The sequence below is a fragment of the Procambarus clarkii genome, chromosome 5 (assembly GCF_040958095.1).
Source record: "Procambarus clarkii isolate CNS0578487 chromosome 5, FALCON_Pclarkii_2.0, whole genome shotgun sequence".
Taxonomy (NCBI): domain Eukaryota; kingdom Metazoa; phylum Arthropoda; class Malacostraca; order Decapoda; family Cambaridae; genus Procambarus; species Procambarus clarkii.
In genome coordinates this window covers 56916783-56936782 of record NC_091154.1, presented here as the reverse complement: position 1 = coordinate 56936782, position 20000 = coordinate 56916783, and the positions used below count along the sequence as shown (strand labels likewise).

At 39.3% G+C, this 20000-nt stretch overlaps 3 long non-coding RNA genes across 4 annotated transcripts in view; 1 reads left to right on the top strand and 2 right to left on the bottom strand.

Annotated features, from left to right (window-relative positions):
- LOC138352550 (uncharacterized) overlaps positions 1–5178 on the top strand; it is an 8527-nt gene extending 3349 nt beyond the window's left edge. The window contains exons 2-3 of the long non-coding RNA XR_011222825.1: positions 618–734; positions 4887–5178. This is a non-coding gene — a long non-coding RNA (uncharacterized lncRNA). The remainder of the gene's footprint in view (positions 1–617; positions 735–4886) is intronic.
- LOC138351028 (uncharacterized) overlaps positions 1–20000 on the bottom strand; it is a 130253-nt gene that overhangs the window by 22216 nt on the left and 88037 nt on the right. The window lies entirely within an intron of this gene.
- The window catches only part of LOC138352543 (uncharacterized), a 10406-nt gene continuing 5459 nt past the window's right edge, over positions 15054–20000 (bottom strand). Inside the window, exon 3 of one of the 2 annotated variants that reach the window (XR_011222824.1) lies at positions 15054–15300. This is a non-coding gene — a long non-coding RNA (uncharacterized lncRNA). The remainder of the gene's footprint in view (positions 15301–20000) is intronic. The other variant, XR_011222823.1, reaches the window with a different exon arrangement.

Sequence of the window (20000 nt, the reverse complement as noted above, 5' to 3'; positions counted from 1 at the left end):
GGTTCACCTAACAGTAAATAAGTACCTGTGAGTTAGACAGCTGCTATGGGTTGCTTCCTAGGGATGTGTGTGTGTGTTTGTATTCATGCTGAATTTTACAAAGTAGGAAGATATGTTTGTAAAAAAAAAAATCAAATATTTTTGAAAGTATAAGTAGATTTGATATTTTTCTTTAATTGTTTGTCTGCTGTCTTGCCTCCTTTATAAAATGGCATCATTCTTGCTTTTTTAAGGATATCAGGAAAAGTAAGGCACTCCAGAGATTTGTTGACTCCTTCCTAGTGTTGCCTAGCCCAGCCCAGTCTAGACAAGGTAGGCTGGGCATCCTAGCCTCACGCAGCTTAGCCCCCACCTACATGTAGCATCCCAGTCCATCCTAAGTGATCATTACCTTACTGGCTGTGTTTTCTCTTCAGCCCTGAATGTAATGTGGTGGAACATAAGCTGATACATATCAGGTCTTAGAGAATCTGTACTTCATACATTTCTTAATAATGTCTCACAAATATTTAAATAATTAAACAAAAATTGTATAATAACTTCATATTATTCTTGCAATTTATTTTTGCATTTTTTTATACAAAATTTACATTTTAAAAGATTACCTCTATTTTTAGATTGATGACTTGAAGACTACAGTGCCATCCACAGCAAATCATGGTCTTAAAATATCTCCTAGCAATGACGAGACCAATTTTCACAGAGATCAAATTTTTGCTAAGCAGTAGTCACAGGTAAATATATACAGTATTATATATATAATATTATATATATAAAATTAACTACTTCATTGCTCAAAGCACCTTTAGACATTCTGAGAGTTGTGCTGTTTTATTAATTAATTATTTAGGCTATATTTTAATGTTTTCTAATGTTTTCATTACTTTTTTTGTTTTGAAATATAAATTGTTGAGTTTTGAAACATTTTGACATTAACTATACCTGAATATTTATAAACAAAAAAATACCAGAACTGTGTCCTTGACAATTGCACTAAGAAGTCTTTGCCAAAATCAGGTGCTCAGTGCAGTAGTTAAAAACGTAAAAGTTGTACCACCTCTGGTGCAAGATTAGGGACCCATAGCCTCAGAGAAGAAAATAGAGAGTACTCAGAGAAGGCCTTGAATAATAGGCAGGCTGTTTGTGTGTGTTTCGATGGTAAGCTTGCTGACACCAATTGTAGTTACCTAAGTGTAGTTACAGGATTAGAGCTACGCTCGTGGTGTCCCGTCTACCCAGCACTCTTTGTCACATAATGCTTTGAAACTACTGACGGTCTTGGCTGCCACCACCTTCTCACTTAACTTGTTCCAACCGTGTACCACTCTGTATGCGAAAGGAAATTTTTGTATATTTCTTTGGCATCTTTGTTTAGTTAGTTTAAATCTATGACCTTTTGTTCTTGAAGTTCCAGGTCTCGGGAAATCTTCCCTATCGATTTTATCAATTCCTGTTACTATTTTGTACATAGTGATTTTATCACCTCTTTTTGTTGTCTTCTAGTTTTGGCATATTTAATGCCTCTGACCTCTCCACATAGCTCTTGCCCTTTAGTTCTGGGAGCCACTTAGTAGCATGTCTTTGCACCTTTTCCAGTTTGTTGATGTGCTTCTTAAGATATGGGCACCACACAACCGCTGCATATTCTAGCCTTGGCCGAACAAAACTCGTGAACAATTTCTTTAGTATTTCGCCATCCATGTATTTAAACGAAATTCTGAAGTTAGAAAGCGTGGCATAGGCTCCTCACACAACGTTCTTTATGTGGGCCTCAAGTGATAGTTTTCTATCTAGAATCAACCCTAGATCTCTTTCTTTTATCAGAATTATATAAAGATTTCTCACATAATTTGTAGGTTGTGTGGGATCTATGTTCTATTCCACATTCCATAACATGGCATTTATTCACATTAAATTTAATTTGCCAAGTGGTGCTCCATATACTTATTTTGTCCAGGTCTTCTTGAAGGGCATGACAATCATCTAAATTTCTTATCCATCCCATTATCTTAGCATCATCAGCAAACATGTTTATATAATTCTGTATTCCAACTGGTAGATCATTTATGTAGACAATGAACATTTCTGGTGCATGTACTGTGGTACTCCACTTGTGACACTTCTCCAGTCCGATTGCCTCTGATTACTGCCCTCATTTTTCTATCAGTCAGAAAATTTTTCATCCATGTTAGAAGCTTACCTGTCACCCATCCAAAATTTTCTAGTTTCCAGATCAACCTCTTATGTTGAACTCTGTCGAAAGCCTTTTTTATGTCTAGATAGATGCAGTCGACCCAACTACCTTTTCCTTTAAAATCTCTGTGGCTCAATCATAGAAACTGAGTAAATTCGATACACAGGATCTTCCAGATCGAAAACAATACTGTCTGTGTGATATTATATAATTTCTCTCCAGGTGTTCTACCCATTTAGTTTTTATTATTTTTTTTCAATCTTTTCACTGTTACACTTGTCAATGATTCAGGTCTATACCTGAGAGGGGTGGGGTCTTCCCTGTTGCCACTTTTGTAGATTGGAACTATGTTAGCCTTTTTCCACATGTTTGCTATGATTCCTGTACACAGGGATGCCTGAAAGATCAGGTGAAGTGGAAGGCTGAGCTCAGATACACATTCTCTCAGAACCCATGGTGAAACTCCATCTGGACCAACTGCTTTGTTCTTACTTAGCTACTTTAGCATATTTTCCACTTCATCTCTAGACACCTCTATGATGTTCTCAGAAATTCTTATTGTGTCTGGTTCTCTTAAGATTTCATTTTGTATAAACACACTTTGGAACTTTTGGTTTAATGTTTCGCACATTGCATTATCATTTTCTGTGAATCTGTTTCCTATTTTCAACCTCTGGATATTATCCTTTACATGCAATTTGTTGTTTATGAATTTGTAGAATAGGCCCAGTTCTGTTTTACATTTATCCATTATCCCTTTTTAAAAATTTCTTTCTGCCTCTCCCCTTACTGCTGTATAGTTGTTTCTCGCATCTTTGTATCGCTGGTATGATTGGGGGTTTGGCTTCTTTCTATATTGATACCTGCTTGATGGGGTTCTGCTCTTCTACTCCCCAAGCCCGGCCCGAGGCCAGGCTCGACTTGTGAGAGTTTGGTCCACCAGGCTGTTGCTTGGAGCGGCCCGCAGGGCCACATACCCACCACAGCCCGGCTGATCCGGAACTTCTCTTAGAAAACAGTCCAGTTTTCTCCTGAAGATGTCCACGGTTGTTCCGGCAATATTTCTTATAGTCGCTGGGAGGACGTTGAACAACCGCGGACCTCTGATGTTTATACAGTGCTCTCTGATTGTGCCTGTGGCACCTCTGCTCTTCACTGGTTCAATCTTGCATTTTTTTCCATATCGTTCACTCCAGTACGTTGTTATTTTACTGTGTAGATTTGGGACCTGGGCCTCCAGTATCTTCCATGTGTATATTATTTGGTATCTCTCTCGTCTCCTTTCTAGAGAGTACATTTGGAGAGCTTTGAGACGATCCCAATAATTTAGGTGTTTTATCTCGTCTATGCGTGCCGTATATGTTCTCTGTATTCCCTCTATTTCAGCAATCTCTCCTGCTCTGAAGGGGGAAGTGAATACTGAGCAGTACTCGAGACGGGACAACATAAGTGACTTGAAGAGTACAACCATTGTGATGGGATCCCTGGATTTGAAAGTTCTCATAATCCATCCGATCATTTTTCTGGCTGACGCAATATTTGCTTGGTTATGCTCCCTAAACATTAGATCGTCGGACATCATTATTCCCAAATCCTTGACATGCTGTTTTTCTACTATGGGAAGATTCGATTGTGTTTTGTACCCTGTATTATGTTTCAGATCCTCATTTTTGCCATACCTGAAATTTATCACTGTTAAACATCATGTTATTTTCTGCTGCCCAATCAAAAACTTTGTTGACATCTGCTTGTAGTTTTTCAATGTCTTTCATTCCATTTTTGTCTCTTTTGGTCTGTGGCCCTCTCTCAATTTCTGTTGAACCAATCCTGTTTTCTGGCCCTGCATCTCTGTTTTGGTATGAATGTTTGTGTGCCTTCATTGTATATTTTGCAAAATTTGGCATACATTTAATTTACTTCCCTGTCTAGCAACAAGTCTGCCTAATTACTTATTAAAAAAATTTTGAAGTTCCCCATAGTGACCTCTCTCTCTCTCTTGAAATCAAGATTATCAACTGTTTCAATGTCCCCATTTTCTGTGTGTGTGTGTGTTTGGAGGCTAAGCTTGCTGATACCATGTGTGTGTGTGTGTTTGGAGGCTAAGCTTGCTGATACGGTGTGTGTGTGTGTGTGTGTGTTTGGAGGCTAAGCTTGCTGATACCATTTGTGTGTGTGTGTTTAGAGGCTAAGCTTGCTGATACCATTTGTGTGTGTGTGTGTGTGTGTTTAGAGGCTAAGCTTGCTGATACCATGTGTGTATTTGGAGGCTAAGCTTGCTGATACCATGTGTGTATTTGGAAGCTAAGCTTGCTGATACCATGTGTGTGTGTGTTTGGAGGCTAAGTTTGCTAACACCGTGTGTGTACTCACCTATTTTTACTCACCTGTTTAAATAATAATAGGGGTGTGTACCACCTCTGGTGCAATTGTAGGGACCCACAGCCTTGAAGAAAATAAAGAGTATTCAGAGAAGACCTTGTGGATTCTCACTGAACACTAATCTTTTCTTCTCCTATCACCCCTCTTATTTTGTTTTATGCTGTATTCTATTATATATCATATAAATACATAGCCAAATGGCAATATTTATTATGTCTATACAAAAAGAAGACATCCACTTTATTTTTTTTCTCTTCTTTGTTTCTATGTGGATTTTGTTGTGACTAATGATTCTTCTCCTTCCCATCAACAGGTCTTCCTCACTGGGCTTGCTCGGCTTTTGTGTTACTGTGAGGGTGCCATCGTCGTTTACCCTTCAAGACTGACTCATGCTGGCATTGCATTTGTTGACTTCCCTTCACAGTAAACAGTCCTTCTCCATATGGTGATTGTCCAGGGCAAGCAGGGTGTGACTGCCATCTTGGAGAAGCAGGGTCTTTTAATATGAAGAATCTTCCGTCTTCTCTACTTATGCCAGCTTGTGCCGGCCTTGCATTCTTGTTACTTCATGGCCCTTGGGCCTTTTTTATTTATTTTACATAATAATTTTTTTTATTAATACCCGTGTTTCACAAGAGATCCTTAACATTTTAAGCAACAATTGTATTGACTAATGTACGTCTTGTAACCTTTAAGACATAAATAGACAAGACATAGATAAATGAGTGAATAATACTGAGTGACTAGGTTAGGGCGAGGAACATAGTACAGTGTCTGACTTTGGAAGAATGCCTACTGTTTTAGAAACCTTATTGCCATGATCATAATCGTATGGGTTAAAAAGCATTTGTTGTCACTCCTACACTGTGGCTTGTTGAGCCTAAAACCTTTGCTCCTTGTTCGTGTTACATCTGACCTTTTGAAGAAATTGTATGAATCAATATCCTCCAAATTGTTCAGTATTTTAAAGGTTTCGCTCTATTACTCTCTCATTTGCATATATCTAAGCATATAGATTAGATATAGATTTAGATTAGATTTTTTAGTCAGGTAAAGGTACATACATTGCAGATGAGTTACAAAGGGAAAGACAATGACTAGAGTTCACTAGCTGTATTGGAAGAGAAACGTCTGCAAGACAAGTGTGGGCAAAAATTCAGGTAGCAGCGGCTCACAACGACCCCCAACGGCTTCATTTTGTACCTTCTCCAACTTGCTCATCCTACCTTTACCAAAACAAGAAATGACAGGTGCAGCATAATCAATAAGAAATCTTACAGTACTCAAGTACATCATTCGTAGCACTTGGACTCCCACTCCTTTCCACAGCATGCCAATGCCTTCAGAGGTTGTAATCTCTTTCGACATTGACTCAGCAGTCTGTTCATCTCAGTTTCCAAACTCTCATGGGTATATCCAACATATATGCCTAAATATTTATATATATTAACACTCTCTATATTTTTACCGTTTATTTCCAATATAATGGGCCTCCGACTTCTACATTCAAACTTTAGTTTTGTCTTCATTAACCACTAGTCCCATGTGGTGACACTGGTTTCCGAAATTGTCCAACACTGTTTGAACCTTTGAAATATCTTTGCCCTGAAACAAAATATCATCGGCATATATGATTGGAGTTACCCAATTTGAGTATTTCTCAGATGCTATCTTATTCATTAGTACATTAAACAGGGTGAGACTCAACACTCCTCCCTGAGGTGTGCAGAGTTCTTGACCTTGATACCTTGAACCATACAACCTTGATACCACACCTGAGCCTTCCTTTCCTGAAGATAATCCCCTATCCAGCGCAATAATCTCCCTTCAACACCAAGACCAGCTAATTCATATAAAATAACCTCTTTGTTGGCTTTATCAAAAGCTCCTTATAAATCAATAAAACTTCTATAATAATCATTACCATTAGCTAGACATTTAATAATACAGTCAGAGGTACTTTTTCCTCTGAGGAACCCGAAAAATTATTAGACAGCTGATCACCTATTATATACAAAAGTTTATTTAAAATGATCCTCTCCATCATTTTACAAAAACACGAGGTTAAAGACACAGGTCTGTACTCTCCATTGGCTTTAGGGATAAGGATGATCATAGTTCTTTTTCATTCACTGGGAATTCTGCCCTCTTTATAACTAATATTAAAGAGGTCTAACAGCGGGCTTTTCGTCATAATGGCAAGTTCATTAAGTATTTCATAAGTTACTCCATCCTCCCCAGGGGGCGGTAGATTTCCCAACTTTAATCGCCGTTATTAGTTCTTCTCTGGTAATACCTGTGCAAGTAACATCACCACTGTTACCTGCTGTAAGTATAAAATCCTTTCTTAGATCTTTCCAAGAATCAAACGACTCTCTCGTTACAGCGGGTAATTAAATGAACTAAGTTTGGCAGCTTCCGCCCATTTATTTACGAGACCTTTTGCAATTCCTTACGGGTCAGGATGTGCAACAATATTATGCTTTTTACCCCTTATTTCATTTATGTCTTGGCAGATTTCCTTCAAGTTTGTTACTCCTAACTTTCTCTGCAAACTCCTGCCAATACTTGCTCCAAATTTCCTTTCTCTTCTCCGCACACTTTTATGGGGGGAGGCTTTTCTATACCAGATGTTTTCCGGTTCAATGTTGCATTAAATACATCTACCTCCTTAATTAAATCTTAATAAAATGCTTCTGCCGAAACTGGCTTATAAGTATCATACCAAGACTTAATATGACCAACAAGACCCCTTAATTCTCCCTTATTAAACTTAACTATTAAACTAAACACAGTAAGACAATTCTCCTCTATGCCCTCAGCATTTATCAAACAAGCATAATCTAATCTCCCTCCCCTCAGATGAGTAGGAGAGGGCTCGCCCAGCAGTTGAACATCTTCATGTTCAACATGTTCATCTTCATGTTCAGAATGTTACCATCCCTATCCCCAGTTTCCTGGAGTGCTGCTATGTTAATATTCTCTCTAAGAGTATAATAGTGTACATCCACCGCTCTAGTTTTTAATCCATTAACGTTCCAAGATAATATTATCAATCTACTTTCATCCATGAACTCCGTAATATTTTTTCTTTCTCCTCACTTGCACAACTACTACTAACATCGAAGGTAATAGTATTCATATCTATTTTCTTTGTTATTTCTGTATACCTTTTTACTTTAACGAAGGTACCCCCCAGGTGTAGGGAGGAATGATCTTTTCCAGGTATATTTTGAAAATCAGCATCGTTTTGCCACGTACCGCTTCGGTGGGTAGGCGGTTCCATGAGTTAATAACTCTGTGGGTGAAAAAGTATCTCCTGTAACTGGTAACTGGCTATTCAGACGAAGGACTTCGGGTAGATGTAGTTTACATGGACCTGAACAACGGTCGTAGTCTGCTGTCTGCTCTGTGTCGAGGCTGTAGCGTCTTGGGTCGATTAGAACTGTACACGCCGAGTGCTACATTCTTAAGAACATAAGAACAAAGGTAACTGCAGAAGGCCTATTGGCCCATACGAGGCAGCTCCTATTCTATAACCACCCAATCCCACTCATATACTTGTCCAACCCGTGCTTGAAACAATCGAGGGACCCCACCTCCACAATGTTACGCGGCAATTGGTTCCACAAATCAACAACCCTGTTACTGAACCAGTATTTACCCAAGTCTTTCCTAAATCTAAACTTATCCAATTTATATCCATTGTTTCGTGTTCTGTCCTGTGTTGATACTTTTAATACCCTATTAATATCCCCCCGGTTATGTCCATTCATCCACTTGTAAACCTCTATCATGTCACCCCTAACTCTTCGCCTTTCCAGTGAATGCAACTTAAGCTTTGTTAATCTTTCTTCATATGAAAGATTTCTAATTTGGGGAATTAACTTAGTCATCCTACGCTGGACACGTTCAAGTGAATTTATATCCATTCTATAATATGGCGACCAAAACTGAACTGCATAATCTAAATGGGGCCTAACTAGAGCAAGATATAGCTTGAGAACCACACCAGGTGTCTTGTTACTAACGCTGCGATTAATAAATCCAAGTGTCCGATTTGCCTTATTACGAACATTTATGCATTGATCCTTTTGTTTTAAATTCTTACTAATCATAACTCCCAGATCCCTTTCGCAATCCGACTTCGCAATCACACCATCTAGCTCGTATCTTGTAACTCTATCATCATTACCTAACCTCAGAACTTTACATTTATCAGCATTAAACTGCATCTGCCAATCCTTTGACCATTTCAAAACCCTATCTAGATCAACTTGAAGTGATAGTGAGTCCTCCTCCGAATTAATTTCCCTACCGATTTTCGTATCATCGGCAAATTTGCAAATGTTGCTACTCAAACCTGAATCTAAATCATTTATATATATTATAAACAACAGAGGTCCCAGGACAGAGCCTTGAGGCACTCCACTTACAACATTTTCCCACTCTGACTTGATTCCATTTATACTAACTCTCTGTTTCCTTTGGTATAGCCATGCCCTAATCCAGCTTAATATAGCACCCCCAATACCATGAGACTCTATTTTTTTAATCAGTCTTTCATGTGGCACTGTATCAAAAGCTTTGCTAAAGTCAAGGTATACAACATCGCAATCCTTACCACTATCAACTGCCTCAACAATGCTAGAATAAAAAGATAACAAATTTGTTAAACATGAACGGCCATTTATAAAACCATGTTGCGACTCAATTATTAATTTATGTTTTTCAAGATGAAGACGAATTTTATTTGCTATTATAGATTCGAGTAACTTTCCCACAATAGACGTTAGGCTAATTGGTCGATAGTTAGACGCAAGTGATCTATCTCCTTTCTTAAAAACTGGTATCACATTAGCAACTTTCCAAAACTCTGGCACTCTGCCTGACTCTATTGATTTATTAAATATGGTTGACAGTGGGTCACAAAGCTCCTCTTTGCATTCTTTAAGCACCCTAGCAAACACTTCATCCGGCCCTGGGGATTTGTTTGGTTTGAGTTTTACTATTTGTTTAAGAACATCCTCCCTGGTAACTGCTAAACTCGTCAACCTGTCCTCGTCCCCACCCACATAGACTTGTTCGGCTGAAGGCATATTGTTAAGTTCCTCTTTAGTAAATACAGATACAAAATATTTATTAAAAATACTACTCATCTCTTCATCACTATCTGTTATTTGACCTGTCTCAGTTTTTAATGGACCTATCCTTTCCCTAGTCTTAGTACGATATAACTGAAAAAACCCTTTAGGATTTGTCTTTGCTTGCTCTGCTATGCGAACTTCATAGTTTCTTTTTGCTTTCCTTATCTCTTTTTTAACATTTCTAACCAGTTGTACGAATTCCTGTTCTAAAGTGACCTCCCCATTTTTAATCCTTTTGTACCAAGCTCTCTTTTTACCTATAAGGTTCTTCAAATTCTTTGTTATCCACTTTGGGTCATTAGTATACGATCTATTCAATTTGTATGGTATACTACGTTCCTGTGCTTTGTTTAGAATATTCTTAAATAAGTTATATATTGAATCCACATCGAAATCCCCATTTAAGTCACCTATCGCTGGGTTCATGTCTCGCTCCAAGACCGGCCCACACCCCATACCCAAGCCTTTCCAATCAATTTGACCCAAAAAATTTCTTAGGCTATTAAAATCAGCTTTTCGAAAATCTGGCACTTTAACAGAATTTTCTCCTACTGGTCTATTCCATTCTATGCTAAATCTGATTTCTTTGTGATCACTGCTCCCTAGCTCACTCCCTATTTCGATGTCATTAATTTGCGTTTCCCTGTTAGTTAACACTAAATCTAAAATATTATTTTCCCGTGTTGGTTCCTTAATGTGTTGCGTAAGAAAGCAATCGTCAATTAATTCTAGAAAATCTTCTGCTTCACTATTCCCTGTTTTGTTCAACCAGTTTATTCCGCTAAAATTAAAGTCACCCATGACATAAATACTGTTAGATCTAGATGCTCTAGATATTTCATCCCATAGATGCTTTGCTTCCATTCTGTCTAAATTTGGTGGCCTATATATTACTCCTATTATAATATTATTAGCTTTTTCGTTTAATTCAATCCAAATAGTTTCTGTGTGTGGCTCTGTTTTGATTCCCTCTTTGAGACTACATTTCAAGTTGTCCCTAACATATATGGCTACTCCACCTCCTCGTCTAATATATCTATCTGTGTGAAATAGTTTAAATCCATATATTTGATATTCAGCTAATAGTTCTCTATTTTCTACATTCATCCACGTTTCGGTAAGTGCAATAATATCTATTTTTTCTGTGCAGACAAGAGCATTTAATTCGTTAATTTTATTTCTTAGACTTCTACTGTTAGTGTAATATACCCTAAGTGAATTGTTATTTTGCGGACCTTCTCTTTCCCTGATCGTTTTGCCAATTCCTTTCTCCCACAAACACATACTTTTATTACCTCCTTCCTCCAAATCAATTCCCATACCTCTATCTACTAACAGTTTAAACCCAAACAAACACCACTAACCACTTCTTCTAGCGAGTTCGCAACAGCAACAACCCCAGCTCTCGATAGATGCACCCCATCACGAGCATACATTTCATTTCTTCCATAGAAGTGTTCCCAGTTGTCTATGAAAGATATTGCATTTGATTTGCAATATCTTTCCAGCCGGCAATTGACACCAAGTGCCCTCGATATCCATTCATTTCCCACTCCCTTTCTTGGAAGAATGCCACATATGATCGGGATTCCTCCCTTGCTCCTAACTAACTCTATGGCTGTTTTATACCTCTGAATCAGTTCCTCACTCCTGACTCGACCAACATCATTTCCTCCCACGCTAATGCAAATAATGGGATTGTTCCCATTACCGGCCATAATATCATTCATGTTGTTTATAATATCACCAATGCCAGCTCCGGGATAGCAAACCCTTAACCTGTTCCCCCTATCTCTAGCACAAAACGTTCTATCCAAATACCTTATCTGGGAATCTCCCACAACTAATGTTTGCTTAGGTACTTCCTTTACTTTCTGAGGGGCCTGCGCTTCCTTTCTCTTCGTTGCTTTCCCTTTTGCGCGATCCACAGTCTCTCCACAGCACTCGTCCTCCAAAACGTCAAATGAATTTGAAGTAGCTATGGCGTTTGAAGGCGGCTTTATCAAAGTCTTCTTAAGGCTCCTGTCTTTCGCAACTCTCCAAGACGAGGTCCCTTTACTGCTGGTCTCCTCCTTCGTTACTTCTCGTTGTTTTTTAAGCTGACGCACCTCCTCCCGCAGAGAGTCCAACTCTGTCCTCAGGGCTCCCACTAGAGTCACCAGGTCCTTCACTACAACTTCCATATTGCTATGATAATATAACAACACTCAGGAGCTCCGGTTAACACAACCTCTCACTGTGACTTCACCTGACCGACAATCTTCTTGACTGGAAATTGTACTGTGTGCTATTCGATTGATTGATGAAGATTAAGCCACCCAAGAGGTGACACGGGCATGAATACCCCGTAAGTGGTGGCCCTTTTGAGCCATTACCAGTATCAAAAGATGATACTGGAGATCTGTGGAGGCGCAACTGCACCCTGCGTGACGGGAGATGGCTCCCGGACCAATTGGTGTGTGCTATTCTGATTTATTTATAAAGATTAAGCCACCCAAGAGGTGGCACGGGCATGAATAGCCCGTAATGTGCTATTCTCAAGCCGCTTGCTTATGTACGGTGACGACACCTCACAGTAAGATATAGAAGGGTGGAAAACCGTTACCTGTAAATAGGGATAGGATTAATGCTTGTGTAATTAGTTATGCCATTATGATGATGAGATAATGGAGTATAAGGATTACTCGATCACTACATCACCTTCAACTGTTACTAGGGGAACTATTCCATGGTCCAGCGATTTTCTGAAAAGGAGTTTCACTGGCAAGCATAGTGAATTAAGAGCATAAGAATAAAGGTAACTGCAGAAGGCCTATTGGCCCATACGAGGCAGCTCCTATCTATAACCACCCAAACCCACTCATATACATGTCCAACCCACGCTTGAAACAATCGAGGGACCCCACCTCCACCACGTTACGCGGTAATTGGTTCCACAAATCAACAACCCTGTTGCCAAACCAGTATTTACCCAAGTCTTTCCTAAATCTAAACTTATCCAATTTATACCCATTGTTTTGTGTTCTGTCATGTGTTGATACTTTTAATACCCTACTAATATCCCCTTTGTTATATCCATTCATCCACTTGTAAACCTCTATCATATCACCCCTAACTCTTCGCTTTTCCAGTGAATGCAATTTAAGCTTTGTTAATCTTTCTTCATATAAAAGATTTCTATTTTGGGGAATTAACTTAGTCACCCTACTCTAGACACGTTCAAGTGAATTTATATTCATTCTATAATATGGCGACCAAAACTGAACTGCATAATGTAAATGGGGCCTAACCAAAGCAAGATATAGCTGATGAACCACACCAGGTGTCTTGTTACTAACACTTCGATTAATAAATCCCAGTGTCCTATTTGCCTTATTACGAGCATTCATGCATTGATCCTTTTGTTTTAAATTCTTACTAATCATAACTCCCAGATCCCTTTCACAATCCGACTTCGCAATCTCAACACCATCTAACTCGTATCTTGTAACTATCATCATTACCTAGTCTCAAAACTTTACATTTATCAGCATTAAACTGCATCTGTCAATCTTTTGACCATTTCAAAACCCTATTTAGATCAACTTGAAGTGATAGTGAGTCTTCTTCCGTGTTAATTTCCCTACCTATTTCTGTATCATCTGCAAATTTGCAAATGTTGCTACTCAACATAAGAACACAAGAACAAAGGCAACTGCAGAAGGCCCACCGGCCCATACGAGGCAGCTCCTACCTACAACCACCCAATTAATTTGCCAGTTCCTATACGACTTGGGACTTAAATCCATTTACACTTTGGGCTTCTGAGTCTTTTAGTTTGTCAATGCTCTTCCTGATTGTGTCGCGTGTAATTGGTATTTCTCTTAATTCATTCTCCTTACCTCCGACAAACATTTGTGTTGGTGATTGGATGTCATTCAAGCTTTCTAGTGTGAACACTGATGTTAGGTATTCATTGAGAGTGTTTGCCGCCCTTTTATGATACAACTTAAAATTGTTAGTCTCATCTTTTATGGGTCCTACGGAGTCAGTTCTTTGTTTGGGTTTTACTTCGTATATACTTGCCCGAAACGCTATGGGTATTAGTGGCTTTAGGTATTGTATTTTAAATTTTAAAATTTTGCCCCGAGGTGCGAGTTTATTGGGAGTACTTAGCTGTATCATTAGCAAGGTAATTAACTATAGTTTGCTGTCCTCCGTCCTTTAACAAATCCATTGACCCCTCCCCTAACCTGCCTATTTTGTGCAATAGTCGGTTTAGGATGATCCTTTCAAGCATCTTCCAAGTGCATTACATGAGACTGATAGGTCTATAATTGCCAGGGTCATTGGGTTTCGGTATTGGGACCATTATTGCATGTTTCCATTGTGTGGGCAACACTCCACATAGGAATGACTTGTTAAACAGGTGGAGTAGTGGATTGCCAGACACTTCACACAGTGCATTGAGTATGTCGTAGGTGACGCCATCTTCACCAGGTGCTGTACTTTTACCCTTTTCATAGCCCCCCTTTACTTCCTTGGCTGTAATTGGTTCCCCATACTCGTCATCACTAGATTGTGCTCTTGTTATCCTAATCCTTCTGTCATTATGTCGGAGGAGCTGTTCCCTGCTTACTTCTGCAGGGAGGGAGGAGGATGATGCTGCATCGATCCACTTGTGAATTAGTTCTTCAGCCTTACCCTGGGGGGTCGTTGTGAGCCGCAGGCCGGGCTCTGCTCCCCTTAGCTACCTTAATTTTTGCCCACACTTGTCTTGCAGACGTTTCTCTTCCAATAGAGCTAGTGAACTCTAGTCATTGTCTTTCCCTTTGTAACTCATCTGCAATGTATGTACCTTTACCTGACTAAAAAATCTAATCTAAATCTATATATAATCTATATGCTTAGATATATGCAAATGAGAGGGTAATAGAGCGAAACCTTTAAAATACTGAACAATTTGGAGGATATTGATTCATACAATTTCTTCAAAAGGTCAGATGTAACACGAACAAGGAGCAAAGGTTTCAAGCTCAACAAGCCACAGTGTAGGAGTGACAACAAATGCTTTTTAACCCATACGATTATGATCATGGCAATAAGGTTTCTAAAACAGTAGGCATTCTTCCAAAGTCAGACACTGTACTATGTTCCTCGCCCTAACCTAGTCACTCAGCATTATTCACTCATTTATCTATGTCTTGTCTATTTATGTCTTAAAGGTTACAAGACGTACATTAGTCAATACAATTGGTGCTTAAAATGTTAAGGATCTCTTGTGAAACACGGGTATTAATAAAAAAATTTATTATGTAAAATAAATAAAAAAGGCCCAAGGGCCATGAAGTAACAAGAATGCAAGGCCGGCACAAGCTGGCGTAAGTAGAGAAGACGGAAGATTCTTCATATTAAAAGACCCTGCTTCTCCAAGATGGCAGTCACACCCTGCTTGCCCTGGACAATCACCATATGGAGAAGGACTGTTTACTGTGAAGGGAAGTCAACAAATGCAATGCCAGCATGAGTCAGTCTTGAAGGGTAAACGATGATGGCACCCTCACAGTAACACAAAAGCCGAGCAAGCCCAGTGAGGAAGACCTGTTGATGGGAAGGAGAAGAATCATTAGTCACAACAAAATCCACATAGAAACAAAGGAGAGAAAAAAAATAAAGTGGATGTCTTCTTTTTGTATAGACATAATAAATATTGCCATTTGGCTATGTATTTATATGATATATAATAGAATACAGCATAAAACAAAATAAGAGGGGTGATAGGAGAAGAAAAGATTAGTGTTCAGTGTGAATCCACAAGGTCTTCTCTGAATACTCTATTTTCTTCAAGGCTGTGGGTCCCTACACTTGCACCAGAGGTGGTACACACCCCTATTATTATTTAAACAGGTGAGTACACACACGGTGTTAGCAAACTTAGCCTCCAAACACACACACACACATGGTATCAGCAAGCTTAGCCTCCAAACACACACACACATGGTATCAGCAAGCTTAGCCTCCAAATACACACATGGTATCAGCAAGCTTAGCCTCTAAACACACACACACAAATGGTATCAGCAAGCTTAGCCTCCAAATACACACACACACATGGTATCAGCAAGCTTAGCCTCTAAACACACACACACACACATGGTATCAGCAAGCTTAGCTTTCAAATACACACACACACATGGTATCAGCAAGCTTAGCCTCTAAACACACACACACACACACACACACACACACACATGGTATCAGCAAGCTTAGCCTCCAAACACACACACACACACACATGGTATCAGCAAGCTTAGCCTCCAAACACACACACACACATGGTATCAGCAAACTTAGCCTCCAAACACACACACACACATGGTATCAGCAAGCTTAGCCTCCAAATACACACACACATACATGGTATCAGCAAGCTTAGCCTCCAAACACACACACACACATGGTATCAGCAAACTTAGCCTCCAAACACACACACACACATGGTATCAGCAAGCTTAGCCTCCAAACACACACACACACACACATGGTATCAGCAAGCTTAGCCTCCAAACACACACACACACATGGTATCAGCAAACTTAGCCTCCAAACACACACACACACATGGTATCAGCAAGCTTAGCCTCCAAATACACACATGGTATCATCAAGCTTAGCCTCTAAACACACACACACACACACAAACGGTATCAGCAAGCTTAGCCTCCAAACACACACACACACACACACACATACATGGTATCAGCAAGCTTAGCCTCCAAACACAGACACACACGGTATCAGCAAGCTTAGCCTCCAAACACACACACACACATGGTATCAGCAAGCTTAGCCTCCAAACACACACACACATGGTATCAGCAAGCTTAGCCTCCAAACACACACACACACACACACATGGTATCAGCAAGCTTAGCCTCCAAACACACACACACAGAAAATGGGGACATTGAAACAGTTGATAAACTTGATTTCAAGAGAGAGAGGTCACTATGGGGAACTTCAAATTTTTTTTAATAAGTAATTAGGCAGACTTGTTGCTAGACAGGGAAGTAAATTAAATGTATGCCAAATTTTGCAAAATATACAATGAAGGCACACAAACATTCATACCAAAACAGAGATGCAGGGCCAGAAAACAGGATTGGTTCAACAGAAATTGAGAGAGGGCCACAGACCAAAAGAGACAAAAATGGAATGAAAGACATTGAAAAACTACAAGCAGATGTCAACAAAGTTTTCGATTGGGCAGCAGAAAATAACATGATGTTTAACAGTGATAAATTTCAGGTATGGCAAAAATGAGGATCTGAAACATAATACAGGGTACAAAACACAATCGAATCTTCCCATAGTAGAAAAACAGCATGTCAAGGATTTGGGAATAATGATGTCCGACGATCTAATGTTTAGGGAGCATAACCAAGCAAATATTGCGTCAGCCAGAAAAATGATCGGATGGATTATGAGAACTTTCAAATCCAGGGATCCCATCACAATGGTTGTACTCTTCAAGTCACTTATGTTGTCCCGTCTCGAGTACTGCTCAGTATTCACTTCCCCCTTCAGAGCAGGAGAGATTGCTGAAATAGAGGGTATACAGAGAACATATACGGCACGCATAGACGAGATAAAACACCTAAATTATTGGGATCGTCTCAAAGCTCTCCAAATGTACTCTCTAGAAAGGAGACGAGAGAGATACCAAATAATATACACATGGAAGATACTGGAGGGCCAGGTCCCAAATCTACACAGTAAAATAACAACGTACTGGAGTGAACGATATGGAAAAAAATGCAAGATTGAACCAGTGAAGAGCAGAGGTGCCACAGGCACAATCAGAGAGCACTGTATAAACATCAGAGGTCCGTGGTTGTTCAACGTCCTCCCAGCGACTATAAGAAATATTGCCAGAACAACCGTGGACATCTTCAGGAGAAAACTGGACTGTTTTCTAAGAGAAGTTCCGGATCAGCCGGGCTGTGGTGGGTATGTGGCCCTGCGGGCCGCTCCAAGCAACAGCCTGGTGGACCAAACTCTCACAAGTCGAGCCTGGCCTCGGGCCGGGCTTGGGGAGTAGAAGAGCAGAACCCCATCAAGCAGGTATCAACATAGAAAGAAGCCAAACCCCCAATCATACCAGCGATACAAAGATGCGAGAAACAACTATACAGCAGTAAGGGAAGAGGCAGAAAGAAATTTTTAAAAAAGGATAATGGATAAATGTAAAACAGAACTGGGCCTATTCTACAAATTCATAAACAACAAATTGCAGGTAAAGGATAATATCCAGAGGTTGAAAATAGGAAACAGATTCACAGAAAATGATAATGCAATGTGCGAAACATTAAACCAAAAGTTCCAAAGTGTGTTTATACAAAATGAAATCTTAAGAGAACCAGACACAATAAGAATTTCTGAGAACATCATAGAGCGTATAGAGGTGTCTAGAGATGAAGTGGAAAATATGCTAAAGTAGCTAAGTAAGAACAAAGCAGTTGGTCCAGATGGAGTTTCACCATGGGTTCTGAGAGAATGTGCATCTGAGCTCAGCCTTTCACTTCACCTGATCTTTCAGGCATCCCTGTGTATAGGAGTCATAGCAAACATGTGGAAAAAGGCTAACATAGTTCCAATCTACAAAAGTGGCAACAGGGAAGACCCCACCCCTCTCAGTTATAGACCTGAATCATTGACAAGTGTAACAGTGAAAAAGATTGAAAAAAAAAAAATAATAAAAACTAAATGGGTAGAACACCTGGAGAGAAATTATATAATATCACACAGACAGTATTGTTTTCGATCTGGAAGATCCTGTGTATCGAATTTACTCAGTTTCTATGATTGAGCCACAGAGATTTTAAAGGAAAAAGGTAGTTGGGTCGACTGCATCTATCTAGACATAAAAAAGGATTTCGACAGAGTTCCACATAAGAGGTTGTTTTGGAAACTAGAAAATTTTGGATGGGTGACAGGTAAGCTTCTAACATGGCTGAAAAATTTTCTGACTGATAGAAAAATGAGGGCAGTAATCAGAGGCAATCGGACTGGAGAAGTGTCACAAGTGGAGTACCACAGTACATGCACCAGAAATGTTCATTGTCTACATAAATGATCTACCAGTTGGAATACAGAATTATATAAACATGTTTGCTGATGATGCTAAGATAATGGGATGGATAAGAAATTTAGATGATTGTCATGCCCTTCAAGAAGACCTGGACAAAATAAGTATATGGAGCACCACTTGGCAAATTAAATTTAATGTGAATAAATGCCATGTTATGGAATATGGAATAGAACATAGATCCCACACAACCTACAAATTATGTGAGAAATCTTTATATAATTCTGATAAAAGAAAGAGGTCTAGGGTTGATTCTAGATAGAAAACTATCACTTGAGGCCCACATAAAGAACGTTGTGTGAGGAGCCTATGCCACGCTTTCTAACTTCAGAATTTTGTTTAAATACATGGATGGCGAAATACTAAAGAAATTGTTCACGAGTTTTGTTCGGCCAAGGCTAGAATATGCAGCGGTTGTGTGGTGCCCATATCTTAAGAAGCACATCAACAAACTGGAAAAGGTGCAAAGACATGCTACTAAGTGGCTCCCAGAACTAAAGGGCAAGAGCTATGTGGAGAGGTCAGAGGCATTATATATGCCAAAACTAGAAGACAACAAAAAGAGGTGATAAAATCACTATGTACAAAATAGTAACAGGAATTGATAAAATCGATAGGGAAGATTTCCCGAGACCTGGAACTTCAAGAACAAAAGGTTATAGATTTAAACTAACTAAACAAAGATGCCAAAGAAATATACAAAAATTTCCTTTCGCATACAGAGTGGTACACGGTTGGAACAAGTTAAGTGAGAAGGTGGTGGCGGCCAAGACCGTCAGTAGTTTCAAAGCATTATGTGACAAAGAGTGCTGGGTAGACGGGACACCACGAGCGTAGCTCTAATCCTGTAACTACACTTAGGTAACTACAATTGGTGTCAGCAAGCTTACCATCGAAACACACACAAACAGCCTGCCTATTATTAAAGGCCTTCTCTGAGTACTCTCTATTTTCTTCTCTGAGGCTATGGGTCCCTAATCTTGCACCAGAGGTGGTACAACTTTTAAGTTTTTAACTACTGCACTGAGCACCTGATTTTGGCAAAGACTTCTTAGTGCAATTGTCAAGGACACAGTTCTGATATTTTTTTGTTTATAAATATTCAGGTATAGTTAATGTCAAAATGTTTCAAAACTCAACAATTTATATTTCA